This window comes from Episyrphus balteatus, chromosome 1, assembly GCF_945859705.1.
Source record: "Episyrphus balteatus chromosome 1, idEpiBalt1.1, whole genome shotgun sequence".
In the NCBI taxonomy this organism is placed as follows: domain Eukaryota; kingdom Metazoa; phylum Arthropoda; class Insecta; order Diptera; family Syrphidae; genus Episyrphus; species Episyrphus balteatus.
Genome location: NC_079134.1, coordinates 139,617,451 through 139,637,560, shown reverse-complemented (window position 1 = coordinate 139,637,560; position 20,110 = coordinate 139,617,451). Strand labels below are relative to the sequence as shown.

Genomic DNA, 20,110 nt, shown 5'->3' with positions numbered 1-20,110 from the left:
CAAATTCCTCACAAAATTTCAGCTTCTTAGGATGAGTAGTTTCTGAGATATAGGACTTCAAAAATCGCGAAAACCGTAACTGACTGACTGACTGACTGATTCACTCACTCACTGACAGATCATCAAAATTATGGAAAACTTCCCGCTATCGTAGAAACTTGAAATTTTACACGGTGATGGGACTTGTGGTGTATACAAAGGAAAAAATCGAAAACTTAAGATTTTCAATTCAGGGGGCGTGGCATCCGCCCATTTCCGCTGAATTTTCATAAAATATTATAGAGCACTTCTGATTATCGTAGAACCTTGAAATTTGGTAGAATGTCGATAGATAAATGTAGATAGATAGATGTGGATAGATAAATGTGGATAGATAAATGTCGATAGATAAATGTCGATAGATAAATGTCGATAGACAAATGTGGATAGATAAATGTGGATAGATAAATGTGGATAGATAAATGTGGATAGATAAATGTGGATAGACAAATGTGGATAGATAAATGTCGATAGACAAATGTGGATAGATAAATGTTTATAGATAAATGTGGATAGATAAATGTGGATAGATAAATGTGGATAGATAAATGTGGATTGATAAATGTGGATAGATAAATGTGGATAGATAAATGTGGATTGATAAATGTCGATTGATAAATGTCGATAGATAAATGTCGATAGACAAATGTGGATAGATAAATGTGGATAGATAAATGTGGATAGACAAATGTGGATAGATAAATGTGGATAGATAAATGTGGATAGATAAATGTGGATAGATAAATGTCGATAGACAAATGTGGATAGACAAATGTGGATAGACAAATGTGGATAGACAAATGTGGATAGATAAATGTGGATAGACAAATGTGGATAGACAAATGTGGATAGATAAATGTCGATAGATAAATGTGGATAGACAAATGTGGATAGATAAATGTGGATAGACAAATGTGGATAGATAAATGTGGATAGATAAATGTGGATAGACAAATGTGGATAGATAAATGTGGATAGACAAATGTGGATAGACAAATGTGGATAGATAAATGTCGATAGATAAATGTGGATTGATAAATGTGGATAGACAAATGTGGATAGACAAATGTGGATAGACAAATGTGGATAGACAAATGTGGATAAATAGAATAATGTGGATAGATAAATGTGGATTGATAAATGTCGATAGATAAATGTCGATAGACAAATGTGGATAGATAAATGTGGATAGATAAATGTGGATAGATAAATGTCGATAGATAAATGTGGATAGATAAATGTGGATAGATAAATGTGGATAGATAAATGTGGATAGATAAATGTCGATAGACAAATGTGGATAGACAAATGTGGATAGATAAATGTCGATAGACAAATGTCGATAGACAAATGTGGATAGATAAATGTGGATAGATAAATGTGGATAGATAAATGTCGATAGATAAATGTGGATAGACAAATGTGGATAGATAAATGTGGATAGATAAATGTGGATAGATAAATGTCGATAGACAAATGTGGATAGATAAAAGTGGATAGATAAATGTCGATAGATAAATGTCGATAGACAAATGTGGATAGATAAATGTGGATAGACAAATGTGGATAGATAAATGTGGATAGATAAATGTGGATAGACAAATGTGGATAGATAAATGTCGATAGACAAATGTCGATAGATAAATGTGGATAGATAAATGTGGATAGATAAATGTGGATAGACAAATGTGGATAGATAAATGTGGATAGATAAATGTGGATAGATAAATGTCGATAGATAAATGTCGATAGACAAATGTGGATAGACAAATGTGGATAGATAAATGTCGATAGACAAATGTCGATAGACAAATGTGGATAGATAAATCACAACAAAAACATTGCTGTTAAAAAAGTAGCCAAGTTCTCCTATGTTGAAATTATGCTGGCACAAAAAGTACTGAGATGTAAAAGTGTACCAAGTTCTAAAGTTTGGGTTCAAATTCGTATCAATAAAATTTTGATTGTTCTCTTGACAATTTTTCTTTTAATTACCGATTTTTAAAGTTATTTCAAAAATTGTCAAGTAAACAATCAAAATTTTATTGATACGAATTTGAACCCAAACTTTAGAACTTGGTACACTTTTACATCTCAGTACTTTTTGTGCCAGCATAATTTCAACATAGGAGAACTTGGCTACTTTTTTAACAGTAATGTTTTTGTTGTGATTTCACTACTTTTTGCAAGGTATGGCTGTAGAATTAAAAATCTCTATATTTGATGAAAATTCAGTGAAAATGGGTGGTTGTCACGCCCCCTGGCTGAAATTCTCAAACTTTAAATTTTTTCTTTGTATAAACTACCATCTCTACCATTCTACCAAATTTCAAGATTCTACGATAATCAGAAGTGCTCTATTATATTAAATGAAAATTCAGCGGAAATGGGCGGTTGCCACGCCCCCTGGCTGAAATTCTCAAATTTAAAGTTTTTTCCTTTGTATAAACTACCATCTCTACCATTCTACCAAATTTCAAGATTCTACGATAATCAGAAGTGCTCTATTATATTTAATGAAACTTCAGCGGAAATGGGCGGTTGCCACGCCCCCTGGCTGAAATTCTCAAATTCTCAAATTTTAAATTTTTTCCTTTGTATAAACTACCATCTCTACCATTCTACCAAATTTCAAGATTCTACGATAATCAGAAGTGCTCTATTATATTTAATGAAAATTCAGCGGAAATGGGCGGTTGCCACGCCCCCTGGCTGAAATTCTCAAATTTTAAATTTTTTCCTTTGTATAAACTACCATCTCTACCATTCTACCAAATTTCAAGATTCTACGATAATTAGAAGTGCTCTATTATATTTAATGAAAATTCAGCGGAAATGGGCGGATGCCACGCCCCCTGGCTGAAATTCTCAAATTTTAAATTTTTTCCTTTGTATAAACTACCAGCTCTACCATTCTACCAAATTTCAAGATTCTACGATAATCAGAATTCAGCGGAAATGGGCGGATGCCACGCCCCCTGAATTGAAAATTTCAAATTTTCGATTTTTCCCTTTGTATACACCACAAGCCCTATCACCGTGTAAAATTTCAAGTTTCTACGTTAACGTGAAGTTCTCCATAATTTTGATGATCTGTCAGTGAGTGAGTGAGTCAGTCAGTCAGTCAATCAGTCAGTCAGTCAGTTACGGTTTTTGCGATTTTTGAAGCCCTATATCTCAGAAACTACTCATCGTAAAAGGCTGAAATTTTGTGAGGAGTTTTGTTTTGACAAGCTCAATAAATGTAGCGAGTTTGAAATTTCTAGCATCTTTGGTGTGGTAGTTAGAGGGGGGTCGAAAATGGCCTGAGTTGTTTTCTGTAAATAAGGGTGTAGTGCCAAAGTTGCTAGAGAACTTGGCTGGGCACTACCGTGCCCCTTGATCTATCCACATTTATCTATCGACATTTATCTATCTACATTTATCTATCCACATTTATCCATCCACATTTATCTATCCACATTTGTCTATCCACATTTATCTATCGACATTTATCTATCCACATTTATCTATCCACATTTATCTATCCACATTTGTCTATCCACATTTATCTATCGACATTTATCTATCCACATTTATCTATCTACATTTATCTATCCACATTTGTCTATCCACTGACTCACTGATTCACTGACTCACTGACAGATCATCAAAATTATGGAGAACTTCCCGATATCGTAGAAACTTGAAATTTTACACGGTGATAGGTGTATACAAAGGAAAAAATCGAAAACTTGAGATTTTCAATTCAGGGGGCGTGGCATCCGCCCATTTCCGCTGAATTTTCATAAAATATTATAGAGCACTCCTGATTATCGTAGAACCTTGAAATTTGGTAGAATGGTAGAGCTGATAGTTTATACAAAGGAAAAAATTTTAAATTTGAGAATTTCAGCCAGGGGGCGTGGCAATCGCCCATTTCCGCTGAATTTTCATCAAATATTATAGAGTGCTTCTGGTTATCGTAGAATCTTGAAATTTGGTAGAATGTTAGAGCTGGTTGTTTATACAAATTAAAAAATTTAAAATTTGAGAATTTCAGCCAGGGGGCGTGGCAACTGCCTATTTCCGGTGAATTTTCATCAAATATTATAGAGCATTTCTAACTTTCGTAGAACATTAAAATTTGGTAGAATGGTAGACCTGGGAGTTTATACAAAAGAAAAAATTTTAAATTTGACAATTTTAGACAAGGGTCGTGGTAACCGCTAATTTTCTCTGAGCAATACTTTGCAAAAAGGAGTGAAATCACAACAAAAACATTACTGTTAAAAAAAGAGCCAAGTTCTCCTATGTTGAAGTTATGCTAGCACAAAAAGTACTGAAATGTAAAAGTGTACCAAGTTCTAAAGCTTGGCTTTATATTTGTATACATAAAATGTTGATTGTTTACTTGGCAATTTTTCAAATAGCTTTAAAAATCGGTAATTTAAAGAAAAAATATGAAGAGAAAAATCAACATTTTATTTATACAAATTTAAAGCCAAGCTTTAGAAATTGGTACACTTTTACATTTCAGTACTTTTTGTGCTAGCATAACTTCAACATAGGAGAACTTGGCTCTTTTTTTAACAGTAATGTTTTTGTTGTGATTTTATTTTTCAAAAAATGAGTTTCTTAAAACATTTAAAAGGGTTTTGTTAGTGTTGCCCAAAAATTCTTAACATTTAACTATAAGTCATGTTTGTTTTTTATGAAATTGCACCTTGAGATTGCCTTGAGATACGCAAGTTTAGTGGAATAGTTACGCCAGTGAACATCAAATTAGGTTAGAGAATGGGGAAAAAGCTGGTCCCCAACAAAGTGGATCCGGTAAATGTACACACATACCCTGAGCTCTAGATTTAGTTGCTGAAGAGATTTTCTTCAAACTTCGTAGTTAAGAATTTTGGGTGGATTCCCTAAACTTAAGGGACTATAAAAAAAATTATACCATTAAAAAGCCAAAAATTTCGTCTAAAGAATAAAACCATTTTTAAATTTTTACAATGCGCAAAAAGTATTAAAATAATTTATTAAAAACAATCATTTCTTGTGAAAAAAGTGAAAAAATCACTTCCATCACCCAAAAATCCATTTTTTTTATATAAAAACCTGTAATAAATTTTATACCACCTGAAAGCTTATTGCTTCAGCTCAAAATATATATATCGATCATATGTCTATTAGACATTTTCAAAAAAAGCTAGAATTTTTTGAGCTCGATCAATTTTCATTAAAAAAAGCAAAAAAAAAAACATATAATTTTATCTTCTCACGCTATTGAATTAATTTTTTTCAATGACATGTGAAAGCTAGTTATTTCTCCTTTCATATGACGTTTCAATCTTATTTCTGCGATGCCTAGAAAAAAAGTTAGAATTTTTTAAAACCAACCATGTCGAAATTCCAAACTGAGATTACTGTACTTCCCACAATGGTGGCTGTGATTATGAATCAACAGATCTCCACAAGTGTTTTGAGGAATTTTCGAATGACGTTTTTCAAATTGTCAAAAAAAAATTCCCCTACTTATAATTACTACTTTTTCAAAGGTCTACCTAATGTTTTAGTTTAAGAAAACCATTAATAGCTTGGTTTTGAAATTTTTTAGAATTTTGCAATAAATTTATCTATTGATAAAAAAAAATCAACTCTTTACATTGTCGCGTTTAGAAAATAGCAAATTTTATTAAATTTTGTTCTACCCCTATTTACCCTATTAAAAGATGGAATTTTTTAAAATCCTTCAAATGTATTTAACTTTAAGATATTATGTTTCAAATAAGCTATAGAAGATTTTTGTATCTCTAATAGTTTATTTTTAATTTTTAATTGAAATTTTTGCCGCACTGCGAAAGTGCGAGAGTGGAACGGGAGAAAATGGCGTCACTTTTTTGTGGTTGCTGCCATGGTTCATCGATTTATAAGACGTTATCACGTCAAAAAAAAAAAAAAAAACAAATTCCAACAAGAAGTTCTCGAAATTTTCAGAATTAGGCGTTTTTCAAAATGGCGCATGCTCCACAAGACTTTTTTCATTAATCTAACCATTCTAAAGATTTCGAGGTCAAAGCTAAAAAAAATTATAAAAATATTTTTTACTTTTAAAAATTTTCCAGTTCACTGAAAATTTGTTATTTTTAAATTAGCAAATGCATACGGGTCATAAGAAAACTATTGAAATCAGTGGGCATTTGTTTGGATACGAATATCTTCTAAACGGTTAAAGCAATCACTTTGATGCCAAGGAATTTTTTGTAGAACTTTTAAGCTCCTACAAGAATATGTAAAGAAATTTGATAAAAAGTCAATTAATAAAAAAATGATTGTTTTTAGTTGAAGCTTGACCTTCCCATTAATATAAAGAGTTCATATTTGGTGGGTATATTCTAGAGGTGTCTAGCAATCGATTTTTCGGAGTACAAAATCAAAAAAATTAATTTAGATTTTTTTTGACCCACCCTAATGTGCCTAGTTTTTTGGAAAGTCAAAATTTCGCCCACTAGGCTATTGATTATGTAGTTTAGAAAGGAACTAAGACGTTCACGGGTTTTTATTGCAGGAATCGTTCAATCGGTTATAAAAGAAGATAAAACCGCGGAGTGCTATTAAATGAGAGGGTGCAAAAGCCCCCTTTTTGTTTTTTTCAATATACCTCGTAAACCAAGCAAAATTTTGATATATTGCACATAAAACTTTTTGTAGAGAATTAAATTTCCTATTGGAATAATGTTTTTTTAAAAATTGAAAAAAAAATTTCCATACCAAAATAGTCGAAACAATCATAAAAAAAATATCTAAAAAATCGATTTTTTGAGTTTTTTTGCTTTTTTACTTGTATATTTTTTTTTGGTTGAGATAGACATAAACGTTGCTTGAAACAAAAAAAGAAGATTAAATTTCCTTCAAAATGCTGTACTCACTAAATTTTTTCATTGAAAATTAACCGAAGTATGGCTATTTTAATCTATCTTTTTTTTCGCATTTTTAGTTTTACTTAAGTAAAATAGAAACATTTGAGGGGAAAGTACGATAACTTAAGCACCAAGAACTGATAATGAGATTTTGTAGAGGGGTTATAAACAATTATTATTTACTATGGGAGGGGGGTCAATGTCCCCCTGTTTTGGCGGGAGGGGCAATTTTCTAAAAAAAATACTTAAAATAACAAAAAATTATTAAAAAACAACGGCAACACTTACAGTTTTGATTGATACTTTTTTCAAAATCTAGAATTATAAACTTAATATTAATTTTAAAATGAAGTTATTTTAATCAATTGTTTATAATTCCAGGCTTTGAAAAAAGTATCAATCAAGACTGTGAGTGTTGCCGTTGTTTTTTAATAATTTTTTTTTATTTTAAGTATTTTTTTTAGAAAATTGCCCCTCCCGCCTAAACGGGGGGACATAGATTCCCCCTCTTATAGTAAACAATGATTGTATTTAACCCCTCTACAAAATCTCATTATCAGTTCTTGGTGCTTAAGTTAACGTACTTTCCCCTCAAATGTTTCTGTTTACTTGAGTAAAACTAAAAATGCGAAAAAAAAGATAGATTAAAATGGCCATACTTCGGTTAATTTTCAATGAAAAAATTTAGTGAGTACAGGGTTTTAAAGGAAATTTAATCTTCTTTTTTTCCTTGGAGCAATGTTTATGTCTATCTCAACCCAAAAAAAATGTACAACCAAAAAAGCAAAAAAAACTCAAAAAATCGATTTTTTTGATATTTTTTTTATAATGGTTTCGACTATTTTGGTATGGAAATTTTTTTTTCAATTTTTAAAAAAACATTATTCTAATAGGAAATTCAATTCTCTACAAAAAGTTTTGAGAACAATATACTAAAATTTTGCTCGGTTTACGAGATATATTGAAAAAACCAAAAAGGGGGCTTTTACACCCCTATCTTCAGTTTCCACCCTCTCATTTAATAGCACTCCGCGGTTTTATGTTCTTTTACAACCCATTGAACGATTCCTGCAATAAAAACCCGTGAACGTCTTAGTTCCTTATTGCCCTGTTTTTTTCGACATAATCAATAGCCTACACTATTGAGAAAGTGACTTAAAGAATCTGTATATTTGAATATATGTACCACAAACTGCAACTACAAAGAATGTGCCATTGATCGATCATTTTGTTTATTTTATCCATTTCTTGTATACAATATTTTATAAAATGCCTACTCAAAAACAACCAAAATGCACAGTCAATTAAAAACTATAAATTTTAATAACGCCTTAAATTTTGGCGAGTTTTCAAAAAAAAATTATGCTCTATAAAATATTTTCCGTCCGGTTGAAAGAAACAGCAAATCTATCAATAAACTACCAACAACCCGTCTAGTGTAAATAAAAATATATCAAAAAAATTGAAAAACAAACGCATCTTCAAGACGAAATATCTTCTTCATACAAATGTGTTGTACATATATCTCATTGGTGGTTTTTTTTCTAATTTTTCTCTTGTCTGTGCGGTTGAAAATAATAATTTTGTTTGAATTGCATTGAACTTTTATTATTTTTCATCACACGTCACATGAGCAGAAATAAAATTGCAAGAAAGTAAATAAAATTTTATTTTATTTTTCTTGATGAATTGTAATGTTTTTTTTATCATCTCAAAGCTTTTGAAAATTAAATCCTTTCTGTTATTAAAAACAATACGTCAAAACCAAGTATTTTATATGAACTACCCCTTGAGGTATTTCGAAAAACCACAACAGTAATTTGACATTTGTGGTGTCAATATCATCGTTTTTTTATTTATCAATTTTACTTTGAACTTTATATCAATAATATAAAAATTGCTCACATAATTGCAATGATGCACAATTTCACATCAATTCGCAGCAATTTGTCGAACACAATACAAAACCACAGTAGTACACAAATTATTTCATTAAATGAAAAATCCTGAAATGATAATCACAATATGTCACTCTCTCAATTGATCTGTGATTGCAAAAGCGCGCAACATTTTCAAAAAAAAAAACATCATTGACTGCATTGACTGTTGGCTCCATCATAAATTCATTCATGTATCTTTTTTTAAAATTTCACATCCAATCCCACACCAGAATCGTCCCTCCATTTCTGCTTCAAAAATTCAGAAATCATAAACATCCTGCCAATCATCCGTGGTATGTTTTGTGCTCGTTATCCCAATGCGACATGCCATAAAACCATATTTTTTTTTTGTTACCTTTTTTTTTTGTGTTATGCCTTTATTTGCATTTAAAATTAATTTTTGAATGAAGGCGAAATCCAGGAATAATAAATAAAAAAAAAAAAAAGGAAAACCATCCGCCTTCAATTTGCACCAAATATATCCTGGTAATATGTCCAAAATGGGTGATTTGCGTCAACCCCATGATAATAGTGTGACACCACCAGGCACATCCATAACGCCACTCAAAACTGTCGTACATACGTTTGTTCGTTTCGTTTCGATAGCTGCTGTTGCTGGTGGATGCTTCTGCTGGTTATTGGGGTTACGTTTTTTTTTTTTATAGGGTTGGCGATTGGATGGCGGCGGGCGGCAGCTGGAGCGGTCGATGTGGTGCGTTGCGTTCTTTCTTTCTTTCTTTTATATATAATATTTGATTTCGATCTCGAAAATTATGTAAATTTTTATTTATTTCCGATTGCACCACTGTCAGGATATATTTATATATATATTTTGTTGTTGTTGTCGTTATTGGTTTCCTCGTATAAAAATGCAAACAATAGCGCGAATGAAGCTTTAAGGAGAAATACAAAATAAAAATGAAAAAAAACTGCGAATGCCAGGTTCAGATCTCTGTGCTTTGATGAATTCGAAATCCAAATAATCGGTGCTGACGGTTGGAAACCAAAAAATGCTATTGCAAAATATAAGGGGTCGAATGGATTAAAGGCAGATGGTGTCGTATGGAATTGTTTAAGCTGCGAGAGCTGAAACAGGGTTAAACATTTGGATTAGAATGTGTTTATACAAAGGTTTTTACAGATAATCCTATTTACTGGAAGATTTCACACCGCCTGTGGTAAGCGGTTCTCTGATAACCAATTACTATAGTTCCACCTTCGATTTAGCACCTTTTTTACGAGTTATCAGTTTTGGCTGCGATCTATCAGTTTCGGTCACAGTGTGCCAACTTGATATGACAGGGATTCACTAGATTAGGCGATAATTTGCAAAATTCAGTTGTGATTTAAAAATTTTACTGCGATTTACGAATTTTGGATGCAATTCACAATCTACTAATCGCATAGAAGAAGGGCCTTGGCCCGCGGCTCATATGTTCTTGGGATCTCAGTTAAATTGATTGGATTTTGATTTTGATTTTGAATTAAATAGTGAAAAAAGTTTCAAAATTTTGAAATATTTTTAAACACAGTTAACAGTCTTTTGGAAGGTGAATTTTTAAGTGGTAACACAAGTCTATAGCTGACCTGCTGTTTGTTTTTTCAATATTTTAACTGCCTTTTTTGCGGTCAGTACGATAAGTTGCTATGCAGATGCTTAGAGAGTTTCAATCCTTTGAACACAAGAATTGGAAACTAGATAAAAAAGTAGAGAGTAATTGCGGTCTCTACGAACAACTCCTCTGAAAAGCTAAAAAACAGCTGATTTGTTGTTTTTTTTTATTTTATTTGTTTGTGGAATGAATGGTTAAGTGTGGTTCTGGTTCAGTCCAAGTGCCTTAGTTTTGAAGAAAAAAACAAAAAATCAAGTTGTAGACCGAACAAAATTAAGGTTTGTTCGTAAAATCGAGAAAAGATGAAAAATCGTAAAACCTAGTCAGCAGTTCTTTAATAAATAAAGAAAACTATGTAAAAACTATAATAAAAATATGATACAAGGAGAAAAGAGCCTAAAAATGAAAACAAAGCGCACTATATTTTAGCTGGTTTTTTAAAAGCTTTAATTAAATCTTCCCCCGCAAATACTATTCGTATTTAAACTGTAGAAGGATTGATGAGAAGTGCCCAAACCTAGAAAGCATGCAAATCCAATAGGAAACTCCGTTAAAACCTCAAAGAATTGAAAATAGGTTGAATTTTGAAAAGTGTCACATGAGTTAAAAAAGAGATTTACAGCGTGTGAGTTCTTTCTGAGGATTTAAATAAAATTTGTGTATTCTGGAACTGCTTTTGCAGCGACATTATAGCCATTAGGTCGAAATAAGCCTATATTCCATATTTTGATAAGACTGACTATGATTTTCCGTCGTCTTGTTTCACTGCAAATTCTTGCTAGCTTACTATCAAAATGACTTTTTCAGAGTGATTTATTCGGACCCTTTCGGTAGACTTTTCCGCTGGATAAAGAGGTATTCACACCGCCAGAACAGTTTGACTGTAGAAAAACGGGTAAAATCTCGAACTTTTGTAATAGTCTTTCTACTCTTCGGACCTTTAACGAAATGGTAACGGAGTTATGAATACCAGAGTTATGCACGTCAAAGTTACGAGCGTCAAAGTTACGCAAAACCGAAGTTACGAAAAACCGAAGTTATAAAAGACCCAACTTATGAAAGACCGAAGTTACGAAAAACCGAAGTTATGAAAAACCAGAGTTATGAACACCAAAGTTATGAAACGATGTTTTTGGGCTGGCAACCATTGAGATGAAGGATAGAGCGTATAGGTTGAGTAAAGGCAAGAAAAAAATTGTGAGGGGCTGGGGTGTCTATTCTCCTCCGTTTAGCCGGGAGGGGGGATTTTCTAAAAAAATGACTTAATTTGGAAAAAAATTTATTCAAAATCAACGGTTACACCATTAATATCGTGCTGTACTTTTTTGTAAAGCAAAAGGCTTATTCTTGTACATATATTGTTTTTAAATAAATCTGTTTAATGGAACAGTTTTTGAAAAATTAATTTTCAAAAAAATATATGGCTTTTTTGAAAAAATGTAGTTTCGGTTTTTTTAAAATTTATCTAAAACGACAAGACGTTTTTGGATCCAGTTTCAAGTTTTCGTTTAATAACAAATAAAAACATTAAATTATGTAATTTAAATTAGCACTTAATTACCTAAAATTTTGAAAGAAATAAGTTCGAAATTTATTTTGGGAGCGTATCGGAATCCCGCTTTTTAAAATCCCGTTTTTCGAAAATCCCGAAAAGCCTTAAATTGAGTTCACAAGTAAAAGAAATTTCATTTATTTAAATATCAAAATTGTTGAAATGCATCCAAATATAATATAAGTTGAAATATATTTAAATGAAATTTCTTTTGATTATGTAGTGTGTACTTAATTTAAGGTGTTGTGATCATTTCATGTTATTATTAATCTATATCACGATTTGATTGTTCTTCTGAAACTTTAAAGTAAATATTAGTTTGTTAATTGATTTCTTTTTAGTATCACATTCCTTACTTTTTCTTATTTTTTTTATATATTATATTTTTTGTTAAAGGTTTTAATTAAATGCGTTTAGAACAATGTCTCATTTTTTAATTTGTTTTAGTATCCCGATTTTGCAAGCAAAACTAGTTGTTTTATTTAAAAAAATCGCGCGATTTTTTAAAATAAAACAACTAGTTTTGCTTGCAAAATCGGGATAATAAAAAACGGGATTATAAAAATCGGGATTTTAAAAAGCGGGATTATAAAAAGCGGGATAATGAAAAACGGGATTTTAAAAGCGGGATTAAAAAACGCGAATATAAAAAGCGGGATATCGAACCCAACCCATTTAATTTTTCACTTTTTTTTCAAAATATTGATTTTGACAACTAATTTTTCAAAAACTATTCAATTAAACAGCTATATTTAAAAAAATATTAAAATATATAGTTTTTGCCTTTACAAAAACGTACAGTACGTTACTTTTGGTGTACCTAACCGTTGATTTTAAATAATTTATTTTCCAAATTAATTTTTTCTTTTTGGTACGTTCCTCCTGAATATCCTTTATCTCAATGGTTGCCAACCCAAAAACATCGCTTCATAGCTTTGTTGTTCATAGCTCTGGTTTTCATAACTTCGTAACTTCGATCTTTCATAGCTTCGGTCTTTCATAACTTCGGTTTTTCGTAACTTCGGTTTAGCGTAACTTTGACGCGCGTAACTCTGTCGCTCATAACTTTGGTATTCATAACTTCGTCGGTTTCTCCTTTATCGTTTATAGGGTGAACCCTTTCTATTACCGGCAGTGTATGTATTAATATTGAAGTTAGTCAAAGTCATTAAAAAAAAAATATATTTTCTTGAATAAAAACCTTATTGGTTCCAATCGATCGAGATCAAGAACCAAAAACTTTTTAGAGTCAGCTGTTGTATAAAACAGTTCTAAGAGTAAAATTTAGAGTTCTGCGATACGATTTCAAATAATGTGGTTTATTTCGTTCTAGTAAAAATATGTTATATATTTTTTTTTTTTGATAAATTTCAAAAATCTTTATGTTACCCTAAGAGTAAACCAAACATACATTCATATGAGAATATTCAACAACCAAACATTTTGAAGCATGTTAATTGAAAATATTTACAAAAAAAAATATATATTTCTCTCTGAAACAGTGACGTTTATTCAAGTTTAATCCCATTGTATTGGCACGTTCGTTGTTGCAGTATAGCACTGTCGTAATTACAGTGAAAATGTATACCTATACCTATGTGGGATTTTTCTTGAATATAGTTTTAAATTGAAGTTACCCAGAATATTGTCATTTTTATCTTTAAAAATTTTACATTTTAAGGACCAGAAAATACATATTTATGTATAAGTGTTTTTAATCTAGCTTCATGAGAACTCTCCTGACAATTTGGTTTCTAATTTTAAAAATGTATATAAACACAAATTATTCACATGTTTATGCCAACTTATTTTCAGAACAGAAGGCCTTTCAAATAGATACCTACATAGATAACTCCTGTACCTTAACTTATACTGTCTTATTAAAACCAGAAAAAAATTATTTAATCCGTTGGGAAAAATCTCCTGTATCTTGTTGAAGTAAGGGTTTTTTTAAAAATATGTCTTGTCCTTGTTTTTTTTTTTTGTGGTGAAAAGTTTAATATTTAATATTCCCTAGTGAATGACCTGTAAAAATGTTATAGAAATTCCATAGTGCCTTACCTGTTTGCAAAAAAAAAAAAAATGTGATGTTAAATTTGTGAATGGAAAGTGTTCTGATATTATGTGAAGTATCTTGTTAAGAGGAGATTTCAAGGATTAAGATTTTATTTTGTATAGGGAATAAATAATGTTACTCATACGCCACGGTGTACTACACAAACCACTGAAGTGGTGAATCAAAAATTATACTTAAATAAATTTTAACTTAAAAAATTGAAAAAATGTATTTATCAACAACAACATCATTATGTAACAAAATTTCAGTGATTTTCTCAAACAATTTAACAAACCCCACGCACCAATAAATTGGTATTGCTTTCGCTACACAAATTCCAATTAGATTCCTAAAGACTATAATCTCCCCTTTGTAAATGTGCAAATCCTTCGAATTTTGTAATTATTCAATTTAACTTTGTATTGAGTTTAAGTATGTATATACACAAACACGCTTTGGCCGCCCTTCAAAATCCAATTGAAACTTCAATATCACTTTCTCAAATGCATATTCCCCCGATGAACAATTGATTTTACAAATCAAATTGAAGCATTTAAACCTACAAATTACAAATACATTTATTAGTTTTGTATGTGTTATGTTTCAAAATTGATTTAACACTATAATTCGATGCATCCGAAATTGTTACGTATAAATTCCCTAAATCTATAACAAAGTTTTTTTTTTCTTGTCTAGTTTATTGAATAAAACCTTTCTACTGCTTGTTGCCTCGGAATGTAACAACCAAACAATTGTTTTCCTGCTTTGAATAGTTCATGTCATTTTTTTGTGGGAGTTAAAATATCGATTAAAAAATAAAACGAGGGGAATTTAAACAATTTAAAAACATTTTTAGTAACAACAATAAAAAAACTACAAAAAAAAAAAATGCAAAATTCAGCCTCAATTATTAATTTTCCGTGCGAAACAATTTGCTCTAGCAACACCAAGTTCGTTTACCGAAATTTGTTTTGTAATCTTTTTTAAAATTTTTTTTTGTTTAACAAAAAAAAAAAAAAAAACATTAAAAAATAAATTTATTTTCTGCAATAAAAGATAAATACCATTTTGATATAGCATCGGTTCTTTAAACTGTTAGTCCGTACAGAACAGAGTGAATTTTTGAAGTTATACTTCTTATGGGAGGGTGGGTATGAAAATTTACTTTTTGACAAGAATGTCAAAGGGATTATGACGCGATCACCCTGGGTAGCAGGGCTGTCGTTTCACCTTTAGAGTAGGCAGTACTTTAGTATTTAAAAATGCAGTACGCCGCAGTACGGCAAACATAAAACACACAACACGTTGCAAGTTACATGTTTCATGTGGCAAGTTGCATGTGGCAAGTCGTATGTGGCAAGTTGCATGTGGCAAGTTGCATGTGGCAAGTTGTATGTGGCAAGTTGCGTGTGGCAAGTTGCATGTGGCAAGTTGCGTGTGGCAAGTTGCATGTGGCAAGTTACATGTGGCAAGTTGCATGTGGCAAGTTGCATGTGGTAATTTTCATGTGGCAAGTTGCCAGGGTTGCAAAAAGCTCACATTTCAGCTCAGCTCACAGCTCAGCTCAAATTTGAGCTAGGTACCATAGCTTAGCTCATTTGAGCTGAGTTGAAAGTGAGCTGAGCTGAAAGTGAGCGCCCCAACTTCCAACGCCTATATCTCGGAATTTTGAAAAAAATGAAAAAAATTTTTTTGATGCCAAAAGGTAGCGGGGACTCTAACCTACATTTGGGTACAACTCTCATCCCTGTAGGTCCACGCGTTCTCAAACCGGGAGAACTTAAAAGTAAAAAAAAAAATAGGCACGATTCTGAAAAAATAGGCATGATGTGGCGGTTTAACATGGAAGGCGATTTTTAAAAAATCTGACAATGTGCAAAGCGTAGGCCCATGACACAAGCTATCATTTGGCATCACTCCCAAAAATTACTCTCAAGCGGTTAAGCTTCCAGGAGCGTTTAAAGATTCGGGGATTTTTCGAAAAAAAAATTTACTCCAACTTTCAAAACTGATTTTCTCGGAATTTTAAAAAAAGTCGAAAAACCGGATTATACCACTATCGGGTAGCTGAGAATATAAGCTTTCATATGGCACCACTCCCCTGTCTCTAGATCAAAGCGTTCCAACGCCTATATCTCGGAATTTTGAAAAAAATGAAAAAAATTTGTTTGATGCCAAAAGGTAGCGGGGACTCTAACCTACATTTGGGTACAACTCTCATCCCTGTAGGTCCACGCGTTCTCAAACCGGGAGAACTTAAAAGTAAAAAAAAAATAGGCACGATTCTGAAAAAATAGGCATGATGTGGCGGTTTAACATGGAAGGCGATTTTTTAAAAATCTGACAATGTGCAAAGCGTAGGCCCATGACACAAGCTATCATTTGGCATCACTCCCAAAAATTACTCTCAAGCGGTTTAACTTCCAGGAGCGTTTAAAGATTCGGGGATTTTTCGAAAAAAAAATTTATCCCAACTTTCAAAACTGATTTTCTCGGAATTTTAAAAAAAGTCGAAAAACCGGATTGTACCGGAATTTTTTTTTATGATAAAAAAATAAATATTTTACTAAAAAAATAGAAATATATTTACTATCAAAAACACCAAGAGAAAAGATCACGAAAAATTATCTGTCTTATTTATAAAAATATCTATGTGTTAAAATAATTCCATTAATAACTAGAAACAAACAACTTAAGCTATGGTGTTTTATAAAAGTTTAAAATATCTTCATATTTCATTATACTTTCCAAATAAAAATCAATGTATCCTCTCAACTAACTTTAACTTTCCTGTACTTAGACTATAGTTTTCAGATCAATAACTTTCGACTTCTACATCGCATGACTTTCAAAAATATACCAAATTATTGGAAATTTGATGGTCTATAACTTTAACATTATTAAAATTTATGTAACTAATACCGGGAATGATAAAATCTTAAAAAAACCGAAAAAAAAATAAATTAAAACAACATAACCTTAAAACTATTGGCCGCTCAGAAGAATAATGTATTACAAAGAAAAAGATAATTAAATTTCAAAGAACTTTGGTCCAAAAATCATTTCTCTAGGATAAATAGTTTTGGATATATAGAGCGATTCGCGTTTTCCAAAATGGCGGATTTCGCCAGGGGGGTGGCGTCCCGAAAACCAGGACTTAAGCTTTTCTAGTGTCCCTCTTTCAGATTTGAAAAATTCAGCCGTCCTATATTTCGTTCCACAATATGCTTGTTTTTTTACTAACTTTCCTGTACTATTATTGTTCATAAATAAAAATGTAAAAAAACGAAGTGTGGATTAATTAATTTAATAATAGAAATTAAAAATATCAAATGAAATTCATTTAGGGCCAATGTGGGTAAATGTAAACAATTTCATGTCTTTTTTTTCTCTTGACTTTAGATTTTAATATATTTTCACGGAACAACTTGACAGGTATCTTCAAATGCAAATATGAAATGATGGCAATTCTTCTTTATAAATATAAACAAATATTTCCCAAATTGTTTAAATTACTGTCAAATATGGCATGTTTACAAATACCCCACCATGTTTGTGTTTTTTTACAAATTCGGGGTAAATGTAAACGGTGGTTTAAAATTTAGAATTTCCTCTTTATCAAATGGATAACGACTTGAAAAACGTTCAAGAAGGTATTTGACAAAAACTTTTTTCAAATTCCAATAAAAGTTTTTGTTTTCTTCCTTTGATTCTTTATATAGGCACCCAATATGCATCCTGAGCAGCACTGAACATCATATTTTTTTTGTTTTTTTACGTCAAAGACCGATTTTGCATCATCCACTGAAACTGATGGTGTTGGCTACTTTAAAATATGACTCCGCGGCACTTTAGTAATAGTAATTGACTAAAAATACTTTATTTTTATTAAAACCAATAATTTCAGCAAAAATATATATTTACATTTACCCCCAGAATACGTTGTTTACATTTACCCATTATGAAAAATATTCTGGGGTAGATGTAAACACATGCAAATCGACATAAATGTCCCGTATTTTAAAATTTGTTTGTTTCGCATAGAATCTACATCAAAATTAAAAACCAAAAAGTATTTGCAAATTATACTGACTTAATTGAATCTGCAAAAATATATAATTTTTCTGAAAGACCAACGACTTGTTGGGCACTGTAAAAAATTATCTTTTACGGAAAATACGCTCGTCGAATGAATTCTCTCTTGACAGCAATGAGCTTTACGTATAAGTTAAAAGAAACATGCGTCCGCGATTTGTACTTATGTATGCGTCAAAGAGATTTAACTGAAGCTTGTTATGAGCCACGTTTTCATTTACCCCTGTTTACATTTACCCACATTGACCCTATATATACTGAATGAGAAGTATAACTTCAGTCGCGTGTACATGTGTACACACACTCTTTTTTTGTCACAGTTTTTGAGTTTTTTCAATTTTATTTTGAACTTAACAATAGTGTTGCCATTTCTCTATTACAGGATATTGGTAGGTTGCATTGATAACCATCCGGAAGAATGATCAGAGCATTATAATTTTTCGAGAGGAAACGGATTCATATGAATGTTACAATTAGTCAGTCACAGTCACGATGATGATAAATAAGTTTTTCTGCTAGGATATATTGGGGCATTGGTGAAAATAAGTGCATTAAATTTCACATTTTTCTGAAAAAGGTTTAGTGACATTGATTGTTTGTCTTTCTCATAACAAAAACGCGTTACATTTTCAGAAAATGCTATACGATTTTAAGTACTTTTGGTACACTTTTTCTCGGCAAAGCAGTTCTTTAATTGGTGTCAAAATCAATTTCCTACACGGTTAAAAATTCTGTAGTATTTTTTTAAATATTTTTTGGGTTACATATAGGTCTACAACAGAAATGTATCAAAATTTAATACATGACAAGTATTTAAATTTTTTAGTTAATACAACATGTATTAAAATTTAATATAGTTGTATTAAAAAAAATAATACAGTTTATATTAGAGTTTAATACCAATTGTATTAAATTTCAAGAATTGCATATTTAAATTTAATCTTTTTATATTAATTTCTAATAACAATTTTATTAAAAGATAATACAATAATATTTCAAATTAATACCAAATGTATTTAAAGTTAATAAAATGTATTCTTTTCCACAATTCATTACTGAAAATAAATATTAATCATAAATAATATAATAATCGTGATATTATTGCCTCTATTTTATCTGTTTCACAAACTGTGGCATGTAAAATCTTACTGCCGATCAAAATTCATCTGCAATGTATGCATTTTGCTTCGAAAAAATACAAAGCGCCTCCAAATTCGTACAAATTTACAGTTTTTGATTAAATTTTTATTTTTTTTAAAGGTACCTCAAACAATGGATTTTTTTTTAAATGGCTGCTGCTGTCGTTTGATTAAAATTTTATATTCTTGTATTACAATTTAATACTTTTTATATTAGTTTTTAATAAATTTGTATTATATTTTAATATAATTATATTAAACTGTAATAGAATTATATTGAAATGTAATACAATTGTATTTAAATGTAATACAATATATTAAAATGTAATACAAAAATATTAAAATCTAATAAAGCGGTATTAAAATTCAATTCAAGATTAGAATTAACCCCACGGAGATTAATTTCTAATAATAATTATTGTATTACAAGAAGTAAACTTAATACTTAAATATTGAAATTTAATACAAAAAAGATTAAAAATAATTTTAATATTTTGGAAGTATCAAAATGTAATATTTTTTGTATTGAAAATTGCTTTAATACAAGAGCTGTATTAAAAAAATACTCCAGAATTTTTAACCGTGTATCTAATAAAATGCATGACTTGGTTGCAGTGCACGTATCCACGCATAATAATTGCTCGAAATTTTTAATTTAATATAATTTATTTTACAAGAAATGTAAAAATTGTTTAAAAAATAACGAAAACAAATTTTTAAATGGTTAGAGATTAATCGCATTTAGTTTCTTGTGTAACAAAGAATTTTTGATTTTTTTTT

The 20,110-nt window shown here is 30.6% G+C and overlaps 1 protein-coding gene across 3 annotated transcripts in view; it reads left to right on the top strand.

Annotated features, from left to right (window-relative positions):
* LOC129906130 (RING finger protein nhl-1) overlaps positions 1-20,110 on the top strand; it is a 140,174-nt gene that overhangs the window by 12,623 nt on the left and 107,441 nt on the right. The window lies entirely within an intron of this gene.